Below are 25832 nucleotides of genomic sequence, written 5' to 3'. Positions count from 1 at the left end.
GCGCACGGGCTTCTCACTGTGGTGGTTTCTCTTGTTGTGAAGCATGGGCTTTAGGCCCGCAGGCTTCAGTAGCTGCGTTTCCCAGGCTTTAGAGCACAGACTCAGTAGCTGTGGCCGGGTTCCCAGGCTCTAGAGCAGACTCAGTAGCTGCGGCGCACAGTCTTAGTTGCTCCAGGCCATGTAGGATCTTCCTGGACCTGAGATAGAACCTGTGTCTCGGCATCGCCAAACTGATTCATTAACAGTGAGCCACCAGGGAAGCCCTCTCATCAAGATCTTGACACAATCTTTCAAAATGAGGAAGATGAGAAAACCCTCCCAACAAGTCTCAGATGCCCATGTGGTGGAGAGGATCAATTTTCTACATCCTGTCCTGTGAAGCTCTGCCAGGAGGCTAAGGAAGATGCCTGTCATCAAGTTGAGTTGGTTCATGGCACGGGGCTCAGGAGTCTGACTTCTCTGGAAAAGGCCTCCTGGCTCCTCCCGTCCAGGGAAACCCTGCCTTCCTTACTCCAGGAGAAAGAATGAGTGCCATCTGGCTGGGGAGGCAGCCCAGCACCTGGCAGAGATGAGCCATGAGGCCCTTGGGCAGAAAATGGAACTCCTCACCTCTCCTGCCAAACGGCTACTCCAACCAGCAGGCTAGTTTTCAAAGGGCCTTGGAGTCGGGCAGGATAAAGCAAAACGTGTATGAAAAACAAGCTGTCCAGTAGCATGAATTCCAAGGAAGAGCAACAGGTTCAGGGGAGCAGCAGCCAGGGCCTGAGGGCTAGTTTGGCCGGATTTCCAGAAACAGCCTGTGTGAGGCCTGCCGGGGAACACCTTTGCTCCCCAAAGCCTGGGGAGAGTGAAAGTGTTAGCTGCTCAGTCGTGTCCGACTCCTTGCAACCCCATGGACTGTAGCCCACCAGGCTCCTCTGGAGTGGGTTGCCTTTTCCTTCTCCAGGGGATCTTCCTGACCCAGGGATCTAACCCAGGCCTCCCGCATTGCAGACAGATTCTTCACCGCTCAAAGCCTGGGGAGCTCACATTATCAAATCATTTTCCTCTGGAGATCCAAGTATTTCTGATCCAGCGTTAAGGCCTGGCCGAGGTCTTCCCTATAAGTTTCTCTACAAGTTTTGTAAAGAAAACTGACAATACTGTTTTTGTGCATCTAGAAACTGGGGCAACTTAGGGGGCTATGAAATACCACAGGGGGCATCTTCTTCCTCCAGCGATGGCCCTGGGGCCCAGGTGGCAGCCACACTCTGGTGTGGTGCAAAAGGCACAAGAAGGCACATCCAGAAAATAGGACAATGGAGATGGGGCTGAGCCAGCAGCTGTCCCAGGAGACGCCCTGGAGCCTGCAGACGAGGAACGAAAGGAAATGGTTCTAACAGGAACATCTGCGTCTAGTTACTCAGGAAGAACACACTACTATGGAGAGTGCCTTTTCTTCCTCAGTGCAGGGCAGACTTTAAATATGACCCGCAGATGTTCCGTCCCTGCTTCCCCTCAGAGTCACGGAATCAGATTCAGGCAGTATTCCTATTGATGTTGGGAACCTGCCAACAGGACTCAGAGGCCTGTAATTTAGAAATCAAGAATATCCACAATGGAAAGGACCCCAGAGATCTCCCTGTTATTATAGTAGTATTTATTTTTCTGGGGTGGGGATCCCTTTGAGAATCTGAAGAAAAAAACAAAAAAACAGTTCCTGGGCCTTCCTCTAGAAGGTGCACACACACAGACACTAGTGTGCTCATCATTCTAGAGAGTTCTCCTGTCTTCCAAAGCCTCTCAATGTGCTGTAGGTTGGTGCCCCTGCCCCCTGTTTCCCTGAAGTTGTAGATAGAGAAGGAGCAGGCTGACTGGCTATTTGCAGAGCAGGACTGCAGCCCAGGCCATCTTCTCTTGCTGGCGCCACAGCCATCTACCTGATGAGTCTCAGAACTTCCTGAGGCCCAGAAGTCTTCCCCGGAGACTGGAAGCTTCCCTGGCTCTGTGGTGAGCTGGGCCTCATCCACCACTGTCTCCAGCAGGGCTCTACATCCTTCCTCCCACCTTCAAGGCTTCCAGTGATGCCTTGTGGGTGGCTCAGGGCCCAGCAGAGTTCAGACACCAGCGGCTCTTCTCAGGGGTAAGCTGCCTCCACGCAGGTGTGGGGCTTGCTGAGCTGAGGTCTGGACAAGATCACAAGCTGAACAGTAAGGGTTATTCTCAGGGCCTGGGAATAGTAGCCTGGGGGGACAATCCAGAAATACTAGTTTGGGGACTTCCATGGTGGTCTAGTGGTTAAGGGTCTGCTGCTAATGCAGGGGAATCAGCTTTGGTCCCTGGTCTGGGAAGATTCCATATGCCTTGGAGCAGCTAAGCACGGGCACCACAACTGCTGGGCCCACGCTCTAGAGTCCACAAGCTGCAGCTGCTGAAACCTGTGTGCCTAGAGCCTGGGCTCCACAAGAGAAGCCACCACAATGAGAAGCCCACACACCACAATGAAGAGTACCCTCTGCAAACAAATGAAGACCCAACACAGTCCAAAAATAAATAAGTAACTCATGTAAAAGAAAAGAAATGCTCTGTACATGTGTCTCTTTTTCTGCTTTGCATATACGGTTATCGTTACCATCTTTCTAAATTCCGTATATATGCGTTAGTACACTGTATTGTCTTTATCTTTCTGGCTTACTTCACTCTGTATAATGGGCTCCAGTTTCATCCATCTCACTAGCCCAGAGGGATCCGGTGGAGAGGGAGGTGGGAGGGAGGATCGGGATGGGGAATACATGTAAATCCATGGCTGACTCATGTCAATGTATGGCAAAAACCACTATAGTATTGTAAAGTAATTAGCCTCCAACTAATAAAAATAAATGGAAGAAAAAAAAAGAAATGCTAGCTTTTCTGCAACGAGTGACTTCTATACTGCCTCTGTCAGATCTCTCCTCTCTGCCTCGGACAATTTCCAACACATTGGAAGGCCTTAGGAGCAGCAACCCCCCTTTCTGTCACTACCATCCACTTCAAGCAGAGCTCCCTTCTGAGATCCCACTGGGCCCCAGGGAAGCCCCTTAACACTCCGGACAGTGGACATGCAGCCCACTATCACTGAGACCACCCAGCCACCAGCCACCACAGGGGTTGATGGATGTGTCACAGGAAGAAGTGAAGAGCTGCTGTGACTTGTCTGCGGAGAGGTGGCCAGAGCTCACCCTGTCCTGGAAGCTGGAAGATGCGGCAAGACCGATAAGGGAGTCTCCTCCAGGGGATCTTCCCAACCCAGGGATCAAACCCACATCTCTTACATCTTCTGCATTGGCAGGCAGGTACTTCACCACTTGGAGAAGGAAATGGCAACCCACTCCAGTATTCTTGCCTGGAGAATTCCATGGACAGAGGAGCCGGGCAGGCTATAGTCCATGGGGTCGCAAAGAGTCAGATATGACTGAGTGACTGTCACTCTTTACCATTAGCACCACTAAGGAAGCCCCATAGTATAGGGGACACGCAAGTAAAGGATGTTTATAACTGGCAGATGGAAGGTGAATTTGCTTTGTGATAAGGAGATAGACTGGCACATGGGCCATTTTACTGTAGTTTTTGCACCTGGACAAACATCTCCTGAAACAACAGATATAAAGAAACTATAAAGGACTAAAATTAACTGTATGCATAGGCAGTTGGGGCAAATCATGAACAACAAGATACAAGATGTCAGAACCCACCTGCCAGGTCTGAGGTGTCAGGAGCAAAAGCAGGGTCCTAAGCCTGATCTCTGCCCACAGTACCACCAAAGAGGTGGGTAGACCACCTAAGTCGCCCCTCCAGTCCAACCCACCCGCCTGTCCCCACCCTCACCCCACCCGCAGAGAGCGAGAAAGAACACCTGTTACTTGTTTTCGTTCCCTCCTGCTGCAGCAGGAGTCCCAGTAAAACTTTGCCCGAACTCCTGGTCAGGCCTCATCAATTTCTGTTGATTGAAGAGTCCAAGGTGGTGCTAGTGGTAAAGAATCTGCCTGCCAATGCAGGAGACTTAAGAGACATGGGTTCAATCCCTGGGTGGGAAAGATCCCATAGAAAAAGGCAAGGCAATGCACTCTAGTATTCTTGCCTGGAGAATCCCATGGACAGAGGAGCCTGGCTGGCTATAGTCCATAGAGTCTCAAAGAGTCGGACACGACTGAAGGGACTTAGCATGCACTCAGAGTCTAAGGACCTAGGTTGGTAACAAAGGACTCTGTTATGAAGACTGCAGAGAGCAGAGACTGTTATCCACGTCGAGTCAAGTGTCATTAAAGTTGAATGCAAAAAATTTTAATAAGAGTCACCATGAGGACCTTGCTTCAGGGCAGTGGCAGCTGGCTGAGTGAAGAGCAGCCAGCTACGGGGAGGGAAGGACACACCGGGGACCCAGGACTGGACCGGATGAAACATTTAGCTGTGTTTCTGCTGTGTTTCCTGCAGGAGATAAATATTGATACAATGAAAGTGTGAGCAATAATCTAAGCTATAGGAAATAGAAGTCACAACCTTTCAGGGTGAGAGAAAGCTTCCAGGAGTTGGTTTCAGGCGGCTTTCATGATGGGCTCACTGAAAGATGGTACATGGTAAGCATCTGCTTCAGACAGAGGCGCCCTGACTGCGCTTTCCATCATTCCTCATTTCATCCTCACTGAACTATTGCCTTACCTTTAGAGCAGGAGAGGAGCCTGGAGAGCAAAACGGTTTGGTAACATGTCTTCTGTGCAGCTCAGGAGCTGCCGCCTGCCTCAGTGCCCGAGGACAGAACAACCCCCAAGGAAGCAGGGGGTGAGGCCAGGAGGGCAGAGCTGGTGCACAGCCTGGGAGGCAGAGGCTACCGCTAGCCTGCAGCCCAGGCTGCCAGGCTTCTCACCACCGTCCCTGTCCCCCAACCCAGCCCTGGCACTAGTGGGCACGGAACCTGGGGCAGAACTGGACAGGCCAGGGCAGGAGGGTAGGAGATGGTGGTGTCTCGGGCACATCAGTGTGGCCCAGAGCAAGCATCTGCCGCCCCTCAATGGAGGCAGCCTTTGGGAGGCAGGAAAGTGACATTGTGGGGCCGCCAACTCCACTGCAGCGAGCTTGCCAGGCCAGAGGAAGTAGAGGGATGGCTCATCAGAGCAGCCTGAACACAGAAACAAAGTCACAAAACGGTGTCCTGCCCTCTTGAGGGGTTGGGCATCACCTCGGAGGTGGTAGCCAGGAGAAAGAACCTTCAGACGGCTAGCTGTGTGGAAGTCTCTTTCAGGACTGCCGGGAGCCAAAACATGAGACCCTACCCCTAAAAAGGCCATAGGGGAGAAAACCTGATGGGCAAGGCGAATCAGGTTTTCAGGGGTTTCGAAAAAGTCAGCTCACGAAACCCTACCCCTAACAAGGCCGTAAAGGAGAAAACCTGACGGGCAAGGCGAATCACATTTTCAGGGGTTTTCGAAAAGGCCAGCTCACGAGATCCCACCCATGACAAGGTCACGAGGAGAAAGCCTGACAGACAAGGCCGATCAGGTTTTCAGGGATTTCGAAAAGCTGCCCCCGGCTCTCACCTTAAAGATGATATCTGTCTTTCTGATGCCTGCCTCAATGGACTCTGACACAGGCAGGAAGGCCTTCCCCGATCTCTTCCCAAATAAGAATCAATTTAAAACTTTAATCAGTAAGTTTCCCAGGTGGTGGTATTTTATGAGATTATTCAGGGTGAAAGGAGTGTTTTAATTCAAACTCCTTTGCTGGTAGTTTGTTAGCCAAATGCATTTATGCGCTTGGTACTAATATGCATGATTGCTTATAATATCCTAATCATAAAATAGCATAAAGAACCTGATTATATAAAAGCCCTAATAGATATAGAGCCCTTTTAAGGGATAAAGGAGTCCTATTAGAAAACATAAGAAAAATTATTCTATAGGTGGTTATTGGGTTGTGATTTGCTTGCTGTGTTTATGCTTGCTGTATTTTTGCCTTTAATGTGCTAAAGTTGTGTTATAAAAACCATTGTTAATATAATTAAAGATCTAGAGAAATAAGAACTTAGCCCTAGTGTGGTAACAATGAGATGGTTGTTAATTGTCAGTCAGAAGTGCTAGGCAGAAGCTGCCTCACCAAAGTCGCTGAGTCAGTATGGGGTAAACTTCTTAGATAAACACAACTGACAACTTTTGCAGAAAGATTAATTTTTGTATTAACAAGAATATAATTCTACTCTGTACTATTTCCCTATGACCCTGTTACCTTTCAGTTAAGGTCACCATAAAAACAGAAAATAGGTTTACATTCACCTGACCTGCAAAAATGTTAATAGGCCCCAAGGCCAGAAGATAATGTACAAGACCCTCATAAACAAAGAAGTATGCAGAAAACACCCTGGTTTTGTGAAGGACAAGCTGACGTAATATTAAACTATCTTCCCCTTAGAAATGTACTAACTTAGGGTATAAAAGCTATGGTAAAAAATAAAGCATTGCCAGACTCTGCCAGACTCTGCCAGACCCTGCAAACACCCCCGTCTGGTCACTCTCTCTCTCTCCCTCGCAGATTTGGCCCTATCAAGGCTGGTCTCACGTGTCTTCTCTCTCTCTCGCCGACGCCATTCATCCTGAGGGTACCCCCTGGATCCTGCCGAGGCTGGACCCTGACACAGGACCAAGAGGGGGGCCTCTGCCTGCTCCTCTCCTTCCTTCACGGCCTTGCTGAGTCATCCCAGCACGGCCACTAGGATAATGCTGCCGTGGGAGCATCTACCACCTGCCAGGGGTGTTAACCGTGCTTTTCAGCAACCCTCTCACAACCCCAAGAGGTCTGTACAACCTCTTGAAAATGGTCATGTAACCCTTCACAGCACACAGCTGAAAGGGAATCTCAGTTTATGTGACTCCAAAGTCCATTCTCAATTCCTCTACCTGTCTATGCATCCTTACCTGGGACTTCCCAAACTGAGATTGAAAGTGGGGTCCAGCAGGGCCCTCTAGTAAGTGAGGATCAGAGACACGAGTGGTGTCGATCTTATGCAGAAGGAAGGGAAATTGCGGTGGTGTGGGCAAATCCTATACCCGGGGGCTTAGATCTAGGATTCAGGACCCTCAGGCTGGTGGGTCCCCATGTATCTTGTCCACTCAACCCTGAGACCTCACAGACACGTTTAGAAGCTGTGTTTGTGAGGATGTGGCTGCTCCCTGGGTTGCTCCACCCTGCTGTCTAACAACCATCAAACCCACAGAACGCCCTGGCAAGGCACAGGGGAGGGAAGCTCCTGGCCCAGTGCTGGCACTCCCACCAGATGTGAGGCAAGGCACCAGGCCTGGAGGGGTCTCGCCCAAGGAGAGAACCAGTGACCCTCCAAGACAGAGAATGTGTTCAGCCCCATTCGTGGAACACGAGTGTCATGGTCACTCATCTGTCACCATCTTCCTGGGGGAGCGAGGGTTGGGTGAAGGGGTCATTATAAAGAGTGATCTGGTGAAGATTCAAAACACACTAGTTATTTGCAAGAAAACCTATTGCATGGACAAGCTCCTTGACCCAGGATCCATTCTGTACAATTCTTTGAGGTCAGTTTTGTTAATTTTCCTGAGTTTCCATCCTAAAAGGGAAGCCAATAGGCAGACCTGCACTTTGCAGGGGCCCTCTCCACTCAAATTAATCTGACAACTCTTTGGAGCAGGTTGGGAGGAAATGTGTAGCCTTGAGGCTCATGGTAGACTCCCCGCAGGAGAAAAGAAAAGGAGCTGGCCCAACAGGGACAAAAGTCACATTCTCACGTGGGAAAGCCTTCTCATTGCCTTAGAGGTGGATGCCGTCTATGCTCCACTTGTAGGTCTTGTACACTGTCTGGTCTGAGCTTTATAAGAACCATGCAGGATTTCCAGAAATCCCATTTTACAGAGAAGGAAACAGACTTGACTGAAGTCACAGGGAGCATTAGCAGAAGGAGATCTCAGCCTTTCATCTACAAGGCTCATGAGAATCCAGTACATACCTCAATCCCACACATAACTGTTGCCCAAGTCAAGTGAAAGTGTGCACAGGAAGGCCTCCAGAGGGGACAAAGTGCTACCCTGCACTGCCCAAGAGAAGTATAATTCGAGCCAGCATGGAAGTTTTTCTAAATTCTGGGACTGAAAGTTCGTACCTTTTCACCATGTTCACCCACTTCTGCCTCTGTCCCAATCATTACTTCTGGCAGCCACCAATTGGTTCTCTGAATCTGATTTTTTGTTTTTTTGTTTACAGCTTTCACATAGAAGTGAAATCATACAGTGTTTGTCTTTCTCTTACCTGACTTATTTCAGTAAGCATATGTCCCCAGATTTCATCCATGTTGTCACAAAAGGTAGATTTCCTTCTTTTGATGACTTAGTTGTGTTCCATTGTATATATGCCCATTTGTCTGCTGATGGACACTTGGGTTGCTTCCATATCTTGGCTATTGGAAATAATGCTGCAGTGAGTATAAGGATACATATATCTTTTCAAGTTAGTGTTTCCATTTTCTTCAGATAAATAACCAGATGTAGAATTGCTGGTCATATAAAAGTTCTATTCTGAATTTTTGGAGGAAACTCCATATGCTTTCCACAGTGGCTACAGCAATTTATATTCCCACCAAGAGTGCACAAGAGTTTCCTTTTCTCTACATCCTCACCAACACTTGTTATTTCTTATCTTTTTGATGAAAATTAATCTGAGGTGTGATGATATCTCATGGTGCTTTTAATTTACATTTCCCTGATGTTGAGTGATGTTGAGCAACTTTTCATGTACCTGTTAGTTATTTGTAACTCTTATGAAAAAGTTAAATTTTTTGGTAACTACATCTAAAAATGTAAAAAGAAACAAGTGAAAGGGATTTTAATATTATAATTTATTTAACCACATATGTATAAAATAGGATTTTAACATGTAAGGAACACAGCATAATTATCAATGAAATATTTTACCCTCTTTTTTCATACAAAGCCTTTGAAATCCAATGTGTACATTGCATTTTCAATACATCTCAATTAGCATTTGCCGCATTTCAAGCAGTCAATAGTCAGCTGTGGCTGGGACTGCTTTACAGGACAGCTAAACATTATCCAACAGTGGGACAAGCAGCTCCTGTAAACCTCTTTTTAATCTGAGGCAGCTGTGCACTTAAACCAGCCCAGCTCAGAGAACTTACAGAACTCCTTGGGCTCAGAGAAGATACCAAAGCAATCCAGCACTGACACTACCCAGTGGATCCCAATCTTGATTTTTCCACTGGATGTTTTTTCACAACAAAGATCTGATGTAAACTTCAACAGGGAAAAGAGATCAAATCAGAGCTCCCCAATGAAGAGCGCAGTTGTTGTTCAGTCACCGAGCCATGTCCTACTCTTTGAGACCCCATGGACTGCAGCACATCAGGCCTCTGTCCCTCACCAACTCCCAAAGTTTGCCCAACTTCACGTCCTTTGCATCAGTGATGCCATCCAGCCATCTCATCCTTGGATGCTCTCTTCTTCTGCATTCAATCTTTCCAAGCATCAGAGTCTTTTCCAACGAGTCTGCTGTTCACATCAGGTGACCAAAATACTGGAGCTTCACCTTCAGCATCAGTCTGAGTATTCTGGGCTGATTTCCCTTACGATTGACTTGTTTGATCTCCTTGTTGTCCAGGAGACTCTCGGGAGTCTTTTCTAGCACCACAGTTCGAAGGCATCAATTCTTTGGCACTCCGCCTTCTTTACAGTCTGGCTCTCACAACCATACGTGACCACTGGGAAGACCATAGCCTTGACTGTATGGACCTTTGTCAGCAAAGAAATGTCTCTGCTTTTCAACACACTGTCTAGATTTGTCATAGCTTTCCTGCCAAGAAGCAGCTGTCTTCTGATTCATGGCTGCAGTCACCATCTGCAGTGATTTTAGAGCCCAAGAAGAGGAAATCTGTCACTACTTCCACCTGTTTCCTGTCTATTTGCCATGAAGTAATTGGGCTGGAAGCCATGATCTTAGTTTTTTTAATATTTAGCTTTAAGCCAGGTCTTTCACTCTCCTCCATCAAGCCTCCATCAAGAGGCTCTTTAGTTCCTCTTTGCTTTCTGCCATTAGAGTGGTATCATCCATACATCTGAGGTTGTTGTTCTTTCTCCTGCCTATCTTGATTCCAGTCTGTAACTCATCCAACCTGGCATTTCTCATAATGTGCTCAGGATACAGCTTAAATAAACAGGGTGACAGCTGTGACAGCCCTGTTGTACTCCTTTCACAATCCTGAACCAGTCAGTTGTTCCATACAGGATTCTAACTGTTGCTTCTTGACCCACATACAGGTTTCTCAGGAGACAGGTAAGATGGTCTGGTATTCCCATATCTTTAAGAGCTTCCCACAGTTTGTTATGATCTCCACACAGTCAAAGGCTATGCTAAGCAGAGTCAATGAAACAGAGGTGGATGTTTTTCTGGAATTCCCTTGCTTTCTCTATGATCCAGCAAATATTGGCAACTTGATCTCTGGTTCCTCTGCCTTTTCTAAACCTAGCTTGGATGTCTGGAAGTTCTTGGTTCATGTAATGATGAAGCCTAGCATGCAAGATCTTAAGCATATTACTAGCGTGGGAGATGAGTGCAACTGTCTGATGGAATTGGGATGAGTACCAATCTTTTCCAGTCCTTTGGCCACTCCTGGGTTTTCCAGATTTGCTGACATATTGAGTGCAACACTTTGATAGTGTCATCCTTTAGGGTTTTGAATAGCTTTACTGGAATTCCATTGCATCCAATAGCTTTATTGACAGCAGTGCTTCCTAAGGCCCACTTGACTTCACACCCCAGAATGTCTGGCTATAGGTGACTGACCACACCATTGTAGTTAACTGGTTCATTAAGCTCTTTTTTGTATAGTTCTTTCACGTATTTTTTCCATCTCTTCTTGAGCTCTTCTGCATTTACTAGGTCTCTACCATTTCTGTCCTTTATTGTGCCCATCTTTGGGCAGAATGTTCCCTTGATATTTCCAATTTTCCTGAAGAGATCTCTAGTCTTTCCCCTTCTGCTGTTTTCCTCTAGTTTTATACACTGTTCATTGAAGAAGTCCTTCTTGTCTCTCCTTGCTGGTCTTTGGAACTCTGTGTTTAAAACCTTTCCCTTTTCCCTTGCTTTCCACTTCTCTTCTTTCTTCTTTGTAAAGCCTCCTCAGATAACCACTTTGCCTTCTTGTTTTTCCTTTCATTTGGGATGGTTTTGTTTGCTGTCTCCTGTGCAGTATTACATATCTCTGTCCATAGTTCTTCAGGCACACTGTTTACTAGATTTAATCCCTTGAATCTGTCACCTCTACAGCATATTCATAGGGATTTGATTTAAGTTATACCTGGCTGGTCTAGTGGTTTTCCTCACTTTCTTTAGTCTAAGCCTGAATTTTTCTATGAAAATCTGATGGTCTGAGCCACAGTCAGCTCCAGGTCTTGTTTCTGCTGAATGTATACAGCTTGTTCATCTTCAGCTACAAATAATGTAATCAGTTTGATTTCAGTATTGACCATTTGGTGATGTCCATGTGTAAAGTTGTCTCTTGTGTTGTTGAGAAAGGGTGCTTGCTATGACCAGTGCATTCTCTTGGCAGAATTCAGTTAGCCTTTGCTCTGATTCATTTTGTACTCCAGGGTCAAACTTGCCTGTTACTCCAGGTATCTCTTGACTTCCTACTTTTGCATTCCAGTCCCCAATGAAGAATAGAACATCTTTTTTGGTGTTAGTTCTAGGTCTTCTAGGTCTTCATAGAACTGATCAACTTCAGCATATTCTGCACTGGTGGTAGGGGCATAGACTTGAATTACTGTGATGTTGAATGGCTTGCCTTGGGAATGAACTGAGATCATTCTGTCATTTTTGAGGTTGCACCAAAGTACTGCATTTCAGACTCTTTTGTTGATTATGAGGGCTACTCTGTTTCTTCCATGAGATTCTTGTCCACAGTAGTAGATATAATGGTCATCTAAATTAAATTCACCCATTCCTGTCCATTTTAGTTCACTGATTCCTAAGATGTTGATTTTTATTCTTACAATGTCCTGCTTGACCATGTCCAATTTACCTTGACTCATGGACCTAACACTCCAGGTTCCTATGTAACATTGTTCTTTGCAGCATCAGATTTTACTTTTATCACCAGATACATCCACAACTGAGTATCATTTCCATTTTGGCCCAAAAGCTTCATTCTTTTTAGGGATACTAGTAGTTCTCCTCTGCTCTTCCCCAATAGCATATTGAACACCTTTCAACCTGGGGGACTCATCTTTTGATGTCATATCTTTTTCTTTTTATATAGTTCATGAGATTCTCGTGGCAAGTATACTGGGGTGGTTTGCCATTCCCTCCTCCAGTGGATCATGTTTTGTCAGAAGAGAGCAGACCAGTGCCAAGTCTCTCCAAAGTGTCCCCCTAAGCAGGTTCTCAATGTTTTAAGACCTGTACTCAGAAAATGATAGGATACTGATGAAAGAAATCAAAGATAACATAAACAGGTGGAGAGATAGGCCATGTTCTTGGACTGGAAGAATTAATATTATCAAAAAGACTATACTACCCAAAGTAATCTATGTATTCAGTGCAATTCCTATCAAATTACCAATATTTTTTCCACTGAACTAGAACAAAAAATTTTCCAATTTGTATGGAAAGAAAAATGCCCCCAAATGGACAAGGCAATTCTGAGAAAGAAAAACAGAGCCGGAGGAATCAGTCTCCCTGATTCAATCTACACTACAAAGGTATAGTAATCAAAACAGTATGGTTTTGAACACAAAACCAGATATATAGATCAATGGACCAGGATAGTCCATTGGAACAGAAAGTCTAGGAATAAATCCACACTCCTATGGTCCTCTAATCTATGACACAGGAGACAAGAATATACTATGGAGAAAAGACAGTCTCTTCAATAAGTGGTCCTGGGAAAACTGGACAGCTACATGTAAAAGAATGAAATTAGAACATTCTCTAACACCATATACAAAAATAAACTCAAATGGATAAAAAATCTAAACGTAAGACCAGGCACTATAAAATTCTTAGAGGAGAACATAGGCAGAACACTCTTTGACATAAATCATAGCATGATCTTTTTTGATCCACCTCTTAGAGTAATGAAAATAAAAACCAAAATGAATAAATATGACTTAAATTTAAAAGCTTTTGCACAGCAAAGGAAACCATAAACAAAATGAAAACACAACCTACAGAATGGGATATATTTTGCATATTTGCAAACAAAGAGATTGACTAGGGATTAATCTCCAAAATAAACAGCTCAGGTAGTTCAATACTAAAAAAACAAAAAAAAAAAAACAAAAAAAACCCAGCTCATGGACTCTAGAGCATTGGCTCTGTGGTAGCGGCACATGGGATTGCTTGCCTCAGACCATGTGGGATCTCCCCAGATCAGGGATCCAACCTGTGACTCCTGCCTTGGCAGGCGGGTTGCTAACCACTAGATCACCAGTACTGTGCTTAGTTGCTCAGTGGTGTTCAGCTCTTTGCAACCCCATAGACTATTGCCCACCAGGCTCCTCTGTCCATGAAATTTTCCAGGCAAGAATGCTGGAGTAGGTTGCCACTTTCTTCTCCAGCGGATCTTTCCAACCCAGGGATAGAACCCATGTCTCTCTTGCGTCTCTTGCTTTCGTAGGTGGATTCTTTACCACTGCGTCACCTGGAAAGCCAGGTGGTTTCAGACCACCAGTGAAACCCCTGAAGTATTATTTTAAAATATTAAAAATATTAATTTAAAATATTAAATATACATTTAAAATAAAATTTTATTTTACACATATCTCATATGTGCAGATATATTTTGTGAGGGACATAAGTTAAATGTACCTCCAGCCTAACACCAAGCTATGAAGGAGTAGGAGTGTGGGTTCATTTAATGCTTACTGAGTGACTATTTTGTGCCAGAAATTTCAAGAATGTTATACCAGGCTGGATGTTAATATGGAGAGAACTGTAATGAAGCTCAGAGAGGGGAAGTACTGGACAAAGTCTGAAACCCAGGAAGAGAGTGGGCCAGGCCGGTCATTCCTGCTGTAGCTTCTGCTATTTGTTTTGAAGGTGACTTTTCCTCCTGTATTGGGTTGCTTATCCCTGAGAGGAGATGCTATTTTCCCCTCCCAGACATATGTTCTTCAGATACAGGTCCCCTCTCCCAGTGACAGGCACTGCCACAGCATGACTCTGTTGGGGGCACTCAGAGATTCACCCCAAATGGGAATGGCAGTGCAAAACACTGAAGGCCACCGGGGGACAGGGAACAACAGCTTTTATTAAAAAAAAAAAAAAAAAAAACCAGAAATCAAGAACATTATTCATGTAAGACTGGGTGTTAAAGTGACCCAACTGATGTTTTTCACTCTGCACCAAATAAGCATATGAAAAGAAGGACCAATGTGAAGCTCAGAAAAATGGACTCTTTGTAGTTTTTGTGCTTTAAGGACACAAAGGTTTTGGGGATCACAGTTCAGTGAATTTGATGCTGTGAAAGAGGAAGCATAAAAAGGTTTCAGAGTAAGTAGCTTTCTCTTTCAGGAAACAACCACTTCATTGAAAATGAAGGATAGTATGACCTCTGCAAAATAATTCTACATGTGCTTGGAAGTCAGGTAAATGGGGATTGGAATCCCACTTTGATCAGTTACTAGCTGAAACACCTCAGAAAATTTACTTAGAACCTCAATTTCATAATCTGTAAAATGAAATTAATAATATTTCTTACTAAAGTAAAACATTGAATACACTAGTACACTAGTTTAATACATTTATTAAACACTTAAAATATGGCTGACATATTTTAAGTGTTTAATAAGTGGTAACTCTTATTATAATAATTCAGAGGTACCAGAGAGCTCTTGCTGTCTTCACAAACAAGATGAGACCAACCCACAGGCACAGGGAAAACAGCAACTTGCCTCCCACAGCCATTCCATCTGAGAGATGACAGGTAAAAAGTCACATAAAAGGCAAAATCCTACTTCTTTCACAGCACTTTCCCCACCTGCTTGCTCCACACCCCTGTTCTCTGTTCTGCTACCTTCTTTAAAGTCCTGACAGGTTAGCAGATTATGGTGATTTACAATCCAACACAGATGAACAGTGAACAGTTTTTCTAATGTAGCTCACTCTGCTTCCCCAGGTGCACTTCCTGGGAGCAGCAGTGGTGCCTTTATAGGTCTTCACGTCTGCACCGTGTCCCAGCTCTGGGGGCGGTGCGCACCCCCTGCACTAACCCTCTCAGCATGAAGGGTGGATGCTGGGCATCACGGGAGAGGCTATCTTTAGTTCCTGTCCCCTGAGCTCCCGCCGGCCTCCAGGAACCCTGTCAGGAGGCTTTATCATCATCCCAGGGCTCCTCTTTCCCCCTGCAGCCCAGGTGGCTGCCATCAGCTGTCTTAGTAATGGAGAGAGAACGAAGGGACACGCTATAAAAATGAACAAGGACTGCCAAAGTTAGGGCAGCTGTGTACCTATCAATTTACATCGCCAAATGAAGAACACAGTACAATAGTCACTGGGTGCTTCTACTCCACAATGCATTATCTGCTGGGCGAGGTTTCTTTTCGTCTTGATTTTTAAATTTATTTTAATTTTCTAAATGAAGTATAGTTGATGTACAATAGTATATGTTACAGGTGTACAATATAGTAATTCACAATTTTTAAAGGTTATACTACATCTATAGTCATTATGAAATATTGGTTATATTTCCTATGTTGTACAGTATATCCTTGTAGCTTATTTTATACATAATAGTTTGTGTCTCTCAATCCCCTACTGTTATATTGTCCCTCCGTCTCCCTCTTCCCACTGGTAACCACTAGTTTGTTCTCTATGTCTGTGGGTCTCTTTTGTGTTGTATTCCCCATATTATATTATATTATATTCACTTTGCTCTTCTGCTCTCTTCACAATAGAAATCCAGGGTAGACTTTTGGCTAGAGTCCAGCAGAAAAGGCATATCAGTTATCTTGCTGTCCATCAAACCAACTGAAAATTCCATGCTTACAGTAGCAACCGTGTATTTGCTCACAGCTCTGTGGAGTGTGTTAGGGCAGGGCTTCGTTGGGAGGCTCCTCTTGGTTCCTCGTGTGCTCAGCTGGGCTTCCTCATGTTTGTTCTCAGTTGGCATTGTGAACTGCATGTTTATGTACTCCCCAGACTCATATGCTGAAACCCTAACTACCCATAGGATGGTATTGGGAAGTGGAGTGACTGGCATGTAATCAGATCATGAGGGTGGAGCTCTCATGATGGGTTAGTGTCCTCATAAGAAGAGAAAGAGAGCTAGCCTTCTGTCATTCATGTGGAGACTACGTGAGGTCCCCCAGAACCTGACCATGCTGGCACCCTGATCTTCCATCCCCAGTCTCCAGGACGGTGAGAAATAAAATTTGTTGTTTATCTACCCAATCTATGGCAGCTTGCAATAGCAGCCTGTGTTGACTAAGACAGTAAAGAAGCATGGGACTGGCTGGTTTGAGATGTTCTTGCTCTTGTATCCAGTAGTTGGCTGGGCCTATTGACTGAGTTGACTCCGTCTCTTCCACGTGGCTGCACATCCTCTCCAAGAGGCCAGACCATGTTCTCTGCATGAAGATGAAGCATTTCAAGAGAACAGGCATAGAGGGTGCCCAGCTTCTTGAGGTTGAGGCTCAGAAATCAACAAAATGTTAACTTCCACCACACATTACATTCTTTTGGTCAAAGCAATTTGTAGGACCAGTTCAGAACCACGAGGACGGAAAATGGACTTCACCTCTTGCCTTGAGGAGTGAAGTGTGGATCAGGGATAGAAGGAGTTGTTGGAGGACATCTCTGCAAACAATCCATCGAGTGAGTTTGTCTGAGAGACAATGTAAACAATTAAAACTGGCATTGACACTCAGCTTAATGAAAACTCAGGCTGATAAAATGGCAGAACAATTTTCATTTCTTGTCTGGCCTTGATTCTAAAGGATCAAACTTTCTCTAGTTCTTTTTTAATCCAGACTCTCTCTCTCTTCCCAATCAAAATGCCCCTCTCACCTGTGCTTATGCTAGATAATAATAGATTCCATCTCTGTGGAGTGGCAACCCATTCTGCCTTCCAAGTGTCTCTTAAACACATTTTCTCTCCAACCCCATTGGTGCTCATCTAGGACAAGTCATCATTACTTCTTTCCTGAGATTGCAATGATTTTCTAACTGTTCTCCGGGTTTAAATGTCCCTTCCTCAAGGATGTTTGGCTGATCTTATCACATAATTAAAAACTTGTCCTGTGGTTTGCAGACTAATGACTCCTCAACAAGTCTCCCTCAACAAGTCCCTGGGATCTGTGACTATTTTACGTGACAAAGGAGAATCAATGTTGCAGATGGAATTAAGGTTGCTAATCAACTGACCTTAAGATGGGGAGACTTATCCTGAATTATCCACTGAATCCATAGATCAGTTTGGAGAGAATTAGTATCTTGCAATATTGAATCTTCCAAAGCATGGACATCACATATTCTCCATGTATTTAGCTATTTTTAAATTTCAGCAATGTTTTGTAGTTTTTAGAATATACATAGTATATATTTTGTTGTAATTTCACTGTTTTGATAACCTTGTGCATGCAACTACTTTTTTCCAACTTATTGCTAAGTATGTAGAAACACAGCTGATCTTTGTATATTGACCTTCTCTGCTGTAGTCTTTCTAAATTCGTGTTGTTACTTCTACGGATTCCTTAAGGATCCACGTGTGTGTCATACGTGTATGATCATGTCAACTGCAAATAAAGAGAGCTTCACTTCTTCAGTTTCATGACATTTATTTCTATCACTTGTTTTATTAAGCTGTCTAGGACTGCCAACACAGTGTTGAGTAGAATTGGCAAGTGTGGAATTTCTTGTTTATTCCTAATTTGAAAAGAAAAGGATTTAGTCTTTCATCACTAAAGATGACATTAGATGTATAACTTTCAAAAGTGCCCTTTATCAGGTTGAGGAAGTTCCTTCCTGTTTCAAGTCTGCTGAGAATTTTTATCATGATTGGGTGTTGGATTTTGCCTAATACTCTTTCAGCATCTGTTGAGACTATCAAATGATTCTTCTTAATTCTGCTAGTATGATGGCTCAGATGGTAAAGAATTTCCCTGCAGTGCGTGAGACCTGGGTTCAGTCCCTGGGTCAGGAAGAACCCCTGGAGAAGGGAATGGCTACTCACTCCAGTGTTCTCACCTGGAGAATTCCACGGACAGAGGAGCCTAACAGGCTACAGTCCATGGGGTTGCAAAGGGTCAGACACTACTGAGTGACTAACACTTTCACTTCACCTTCATGATGAATTACATTAACTGAATTTCAAATGCTAAGCAAATTTTATCTATCAGTCAGGGTTCTCCAGAGAAACAGAAGCAATAGGGAATGTGTGTGTGTGTGTGTGTGTGTGTGTGTGTGTGTGTGTGAATGACTTATTTTATGAACTTGGCTCACGTGATTGTGGGGACTGGCAAATCCAAAATCTGAAGGGGAGACTCCGCCAGGATTTGAATTTCTTCTCTATAAAACCTCAGTTTTTGCTCTTAAAAGGCCTTTCAAGTGATTGGATGAGGTCCACAAATATTATCCTTTACTAAGTCAACTTATTGTGGATCTTAACCATGCTTATAAAATACTTCACCACATACTTAGATTAGTGCTTGATTATATCACTGGGTAATACCTATAGCCTACATAGTCAAACCTAATCAGGTTTATTCCTGACATAAACCCCACTTGGTTATGATATATTATTATTTTAAAATACTATAAGATTTTATTTCCTAATATTTTGTTAGATATTTTGATATCTATGTTCATGATATGAATGTTGATCTGTAGGTTTTTTCTTTTCTTCTTTGTCATGTCTCTGTCTAATTTTGGTGCCAGGGTAATGCAGACCTCATAACATGAGATGGGTAGAATTCTTCCTTTCTCTTGTTTCAAAAGTTCATGTAAGATTGGTATACATTTAGTAGAACTCACCAGTGAGATCATCTGAACCTATAGTTTTGGGGGAGGAAGAATTCAAATAATGATAAAATTTCTTTGTACACATTTCTTTGCTCATTTGTATGTCTAATAATTTTTGATTGGTTGCTGAACATTTTGACCTTCATGTTTAAAGATTGATTGTGTAGTATTCCTATAAAGAATGTTGGACATATTCTGGCAGGCAGCAAAGTTATTTGTGAATTGGTTTGATCTTTTCATGTCTTGCTTAAAAACTATTTTAGGGCAGATCTAGTGTTCTCTTTGTTTCGAGACTAATTTAATCCCACATCTAGTGCATGGCCTATCTACAGTCTCTGATGAAAGCCCACATATTCAACATTCACCCTTACTGGAAAGAATCTGAATGATTCCTGCCTTGTGTGAACTCTGAGAATTATCTTACAGTTCTCTGACAACTGCTATTTCCTTGGAGGTTTCTTTTGCCCAACCCACCATGAGTTCAGCCAACACATGTACAGACTGATCTTTGGCCAAAGATATAAAGAATCCCTATGCAGGTTTCTAGAGACCTTCATTGCCAGAACTCTGCTATTTTAATTCTAGTCCCTTTTGCCTCCCCAACTCCAAATTCATTCTCCTCACCTCAGGAAGACTGTTGGGTTCTGTTTGGATTCTGAGCCCCCCACCCCCACCCCCACCCCATGCTGTAGTCTAGAAATTGTCCCCAATGTACTCAAGGGGAATCTTGTGGATATTTCTGAAGCTCTTTCTCTATCCAACCCCGACCCCTTGCAAATTCCAAGTATCTTTTCATTCCAAAACTCATTCTCCTCAATTCATTGAAACTTCCTGCAACACAGTCTAAAAAGTGCCTCAAGTCAGAAAACCAAGATAATTATAAGACTTACTTCATTTGTCTCCCTTCTCTTGGGATCACAGTCTTCATTGACTGTTGTCCAAATTTTGTATAAGTTGCTGTTACCTACATTTTCTCCAATTTTCTAGTTGTTTATGGCAAGAGGATTGAATCCAATCCTCATTAGTCTATCATTGCCAGAAGCAGAAACCTTGTTTACTTTTAACAGTTTCCAGCTACAAAATTGTTTGTGTGGTCATATCTATAGTCTCCTGCCTCTGCTAGAACTTAAGCTGCATGAAGGTAGCAACTCTGTCCATATGATACACTATGAACTTCCCAGTGCCTAGTGCCAGGCTGTGACACAGTAAAAGCTATGAAGAAAATATATATTATTGCAGTCCTGGGGCTAGATGTTGCAACGAATCCATTGGGGGAGACAAGATAAGGGGATGGAGCAAGAGAAATGGAGAACATGGCACAAAGGGAACAACCAGGACCCAGGTGGTTGTCAGACCCGCATTTGGGCCTCATTTCCTGTCTGGGCAGTCCCTTGGACACACCCATTCCATGCTTGGGCTCAGACACTTTTGCAGTAAAAGATGTGCAGTAGGGACTTCCCTGGTGGTTCAGTGGTTAAGAATCCATGGTACAGTGCAGGGGACACAGGTTTGATTCCTGGTCAAGGAACTAAGATCCCAAAGGCTGTGAGGCAACTAAGCCCATGTGTCACAATGAAGAACCCAGGTATCGCAACAAAGACCCACTGCAGCAAAATTAAAAAAAAAAAATGGCAGTGAATGCTTCAAGATGCTAGTATTACATTAAAGCAGCGAAGTATGTTTTCCACACTTTCTGTACTATAGTTAGGACTCTTAGAATAAATTTTAAAGCTCCTCACACATATCACTGTGTATGATTTTATTGCAAATTCTCAGGGTAAACTGCAGGTTGCATTGGTAAGGCACTGGCCAACGGATGAAATCATCTTCTCTACAGAGTGCCCAATCTCACACAGCGTGTCATCTCTGTCCCCAAGGCACATGGCACCAGCTGTCAATAATTCCTACCCTCACTCTCTTTGCAATCTGCATAGTTGTCCCACCAGCTATTACAGAAGTGCCTGGATTGATCAGGCTTTACAGATGTTGGTTGCTGTGCAACTATAGAGTCACACAAATTAAAATGAAACAGAGCCAGGCCACAAAAGATCTAACCATTGCTGGCCAGGGGGCACCTCCAACCTAACACGCCAATTAAAGTGTCCTGTTTAATGTGAGAGATTAATAACAGACCTAGATGATGAGAGATGGCAAGTTTCTTTGCCAATAGGCATCCACTGAAACATGAGCGTCAGTCTATTCTAGAGCTCTCTGCTATATTTCTTCCCTGCTACCCTTATCAATAACCTCAGATATGCAGATGACACCACCCTAATAGCAGAAAGCGAAGAGGAACTGAAGAGCCTCTTGATGAAAGTGAAAAAGGAGAGTGAAAAAGCTGGCTTAAAACTCAACATTCAAAAAACTAAAATTATGGCATCTGGTCCTATCACTTCATGGCAAATAGATGGGAAAACAATGAGAGACTTTATTTTGGGGGCTCCAAAATCATTGCAGATGGTGACTGCAGCCATGAAATTAAAAGAAGCTTGCTCCTTGGAAGAAAAGTTATGACCAACCTAGACAGCTCATTAAAAAGCAGAGATCTTTGCCAGCAAAGATCCATCTAGTCAAAGCTATGGTTTTTCCAACAGTCATGTTTGGATGTAAGAGTTGGACCATAAAGAAAGCTGAGCACCAAAGAATCGATGCTTTTGAACTGTGGTGTTGGAGAAGACTCTTGAGAGTCCCTTGGACTACAAGATCAAACCAGTCAATCCTAAAGGAAATCAACCCTGAATATTCATTGGAAGGATTGATGCTGAAGCTGAAGCTCCAGTACTTTGGCTGCCAGATGCGAAGAACTGACTCATTTGAAAAGACCCTGATGCTGGGAAAGCTTGAGGACAGGAGGAGGAGGGGATGACAGAGGATGAGATGGGTGGATGGTATCACTGACTCAGTGGACATGAGTTTGAGCAAGCTCCGGGAGTTGGTGATGGACAGGGAAGCCTGGCATGTGGCAGTCCACAGGGTCACAAAGAGTCGGACATGGCTGAATGACTGAACTGAACTGAACCCTTATTTCTACCTCTCCTCCTCCCATAGGCAATCATTCTATTGTCAAATGTCTTACATTTTTAATTTATACAAATGATATTATTTTGTATTCCATTGTTCTTGCTTTGTTTCAGTAACATAAGTTATTCAGACCCATCCATGTTGCCATGTGTACATCTAATTTGTTGCTTTTAAGTGCTACATAATAATCCATGGTGTAGGTCCATCACATTTTTAAAACCTTTATTTATTTTTTAATTGAAGGATAATTCCTTTACAGAATTTTGTTGTTTTCTATCAAACCCCAGCATGAATTAGCCATAGGTAACCTCCCTCCCATCTCCCGCCCCATCCCATGCCTCTAGGTTGATACAGAGCCCCTATTTGAGTTTCCTGAGCCATACAGCAAATTCCCATTGGCCATCTAATGTAAATAAGGTAATGTAAGTTTCCATGTGACTCTCTGCATGCAACTCAACCTCTCCTCCCCTCTCCCATGAGTCTATTCCCTAATGTCTGTTTCTCCATTGCTGCTCTGTAAATAAATTCCTCAGTACCATTTTCTAGGTTCCATATATATGTGTTAGAATACAATATTTATCTTGCTCTTTCTGACCTACTTCACTTTGTATAATAGGCTTTAGGTTCATCCACCTCGTTAGAACTGATTCAAATCTGTTCCTTTCTTGGCTGAGTAATATTCCATTGTGCATATGTACCACAGCTCCTTTATCCATTCATCCATCAATGGACATCTAGGTTGTCTCCATGTCCTAGCTATTGTAAATAGTGCCACAATGAACAATGGAATGCATGTGTATTTTTCAATTTTGGTTGCCTCAGGGTATATGCCTAGGAGTGGGATTGCTGGGTCATATGGTGCTTTTATTCCTAGTTTTTAAAGGAACCTCCATACCATCTTCCATAGGGGCTGTATCAGTTTACATTCCCACCAACAGTTGCAAGAGCATTCCCTTTTCTCCACACCCTCTCCAGCATTTATTGTCTGTAGACTCTTTAATGATGTTCATTCTGACTGGTGTGAGGTGATATCTCGTTGTAGTTTTGACTTGCATTTCTCTGATAATGAGCAATGTTGAGTATTTTTCATGTGTTTGTTAGCCATCTGTATGTCTTCTTCAGAGAAATGTCTGTTTAGGTCTTTTTCCCAGTTTTTCACTGGGTTGTATGAGCTGCTTTTATATCTTGGAAATTAATCCTTTGTCAGTTGTTTCATCTGCTATTATTTTCTCCCATTCTGAGGGTTGTCTTTTCACCTTGCTTATAGTTTCCTTTGCCCTGCAAAAGTTTTTAAGTTTAATCAGGTACCACTTGTTTACTTTTGTTTTTATTTCCATTACTCCAGGAGGTGGGTCATAAAGGATCTAGCTTTAATTTCTGCCTGTTTTCCTTAGAGAGTTTTATAGTTTTCAGTCTTACATTTAGGTCTTTAGTCTACTTTGAGTTTATCTTTGTCTATGGTGTTAGGAAGTGTTCTAATTTCATTCTTTTACATGTAGATGCCCAGTTTTCCCAGGACCATTTATTGAAGAGGCTGTCTTTGCCCCACTGTATATTCTTGCCTCCTTTGTCAAAAATAAGGTACATGGGTTTACCTTACACAGGTGCATGGGTTTATGTCTGGGCTTTCTATCTCGTTTCATTGGTCTATATTTCTGTTTTTGTGGCAGTACCATACTGTCTTGTATGGTACTGTAGTACATAGTACATGTACTATAGTACATACTGTACTACCATAGTACTATGGTAGCTTTGTAGTATAATCTGAAGTCAGGAAAGTTGATTCCTTCAGTTCCATTCTTCTTTCTCAAGACTGCATTGGCTCTTCTGGGTCTTTTGTGCTTCCATATGAATTGTGAAATTTTTTGTTCTAGTTCTGTGAAAAACGCCATTGGTAATTTGATAGGGATCACATTGAATATGTAGATTGCATTTGGTAGTATAGTGATTTTCACAATATTGATTCTTCCTACCCAGGAACATGGAATATCTCTCCACCTGTTTATGTCATTTTTTATTTTTTTCATCAGTGTCTTATAATTTTCTGTATACAGTTCTTTTGTCTCCTTAGGTAAGTTTACTCCTAGATATTTAATTCTTTTTGTTGCAATGATGAATGGGATGATTCCTTTATTTCTCTTAGTTTTCATTGTTAGTATATAGAAATGCAAGTGATTTCTGTGTATTGATTTTGTATCCTGCAACTTTGCTAAATTCACTGATTAGCTCTAGTAATTTTCTGAGAGTATCTTTAGGGTTTTCTATGTACAGTATCATGTTGCCTGCAAATGGTGAGAGTTTTACTTCTTTTCCAATCTGGATTCCTTTTATTTTTCTTCTCTGATTGCTGTAGCTAGGATTTCCAGAACTATGTTGAATAATAGTGGTGAAAGTGGACACCCTTGTCTTGTTCCTGATCTTAGGGGGAATGCTTTCAGTTTTTCACCACTGAGAATAATGTTTGCTGTAGGTGTATCATATATGGCCTTTACTATGTTGAGGGAGGTTCCTTCTATGCCCATTTTTTGAAGAGTTTTAAGCATAAATGCGTGCTAAATGTTGTCAAAGGCTTTTTCTGCATCTATTATTATCATATGGCTTTTACCTTTCAGATTGTTAATATGGTGTATCACATTGATTTCCACATATCAAATAATCCTTGCATCCCTGGAATAAATCCAACTTGATCACGGTGTATGAGCTTTTGATGTGTTGCTGAATTCTATTTGCTAAAATTTTGTTGAGGATTTTTGCATCTATGTTCATCAGTGATATTAGCCTGTAGTCTTCTTCGTTTGTGTTGTCTTTGTCTGGTTTTGGTATCAGGGTGATGGTGGCCTCATCGAATGAATTTGGAAGTGCTCCTTCCTCTGCAATTTTTTGAAAGAGTTTTAGAAGGATAGACATTAGCTCTTCTCTAAATGTTTGATAGAATTCTGTGAAGCCATCTGGTCCTGGGCTTTTGTTTTTTGGGAGATTTTTTATTACAGCTTCAATTTCAGTGCTTGTAATTGGGTTGTTCATAATTTCTATTTCTTCCTGGTTCAGTTTTGGAAGATTGAGCTTTTCTAAGCATCTGTCCTTTTCTTCCAGGTTATCCATTTTATTGCCATGTAGTTGTTCACAATAGTCTCTTATAATCCTTTGTATTTCTGCATTGTCTGTTGTAACCTGTCCTTTTTGACTTCTAATTTTGTTGATTTGATTCTTTTTTCTTTTTTCTTGATGAGTCTGGCTAAAGGTTTGTCAATTTTGTTTATCTTCTCAAAGAACCAGCTTTTAGCTTTATTAATCTTTACTATTGTTTCTTTCATTTCTCTTTCATTTATTTCTGCTCAGATCTTTATGATTTCTTTCCTTCTGCTAACTGGGGGGGGGGGGGGGGGGGGGGGAGGGTTGTTCTTGTTTTTCCAGTTGTTTTAGGTGTAAAGTTAGGTTGTCTATTCAGTGTTTTTCTTGTTTCTTGAGGTAGGATTGTATTGCTATAAACTTCCCTCTTAAGTCTGCTTTTGCTGCATCCCATAGGTTTTGAGTTGTCATGTTTTGTCATTTGTTTCTAGAAATTTTTTAATTGCCCTTTTGATTTCTTCAGTAACCTGTTGGTTATTTAGAAACGTATGGTTTAATCTCCATGTGTCTGTGTTTTTTAGTTTTTTTTCTTGTAATTGATATCTAGTCTCATAGCATTGTGGTTGGAGAAGATGCTTGATACAATTTCAATTTTCTTAAATTTACTGAGGTTTGATTTGTGACCCAAGATGTGGTCTACCAAGGTGTATTCTTCTGCATTTAGATGGAATGTCCTGAAGATA

The sequence above is a fragment of the Odocoileus virginianus genome, chromosome 7 (assembly GCF_023699985.2).
Source record: "Odocoileus virginianus isolate 20LAN1187 ecotype Illinois chromosome 7, Ovbor_1.2, whole genome shotgun sequence".
Taxonomy (NCBI): Eukaryota; Metazoa; Chordata; class Mammalia; order Artiodactyla; family Cervidae; genus Odocoileus; species Odocoileus virginianus.
Note: the sequence above shows the minus strand (reverse complement) of the source record.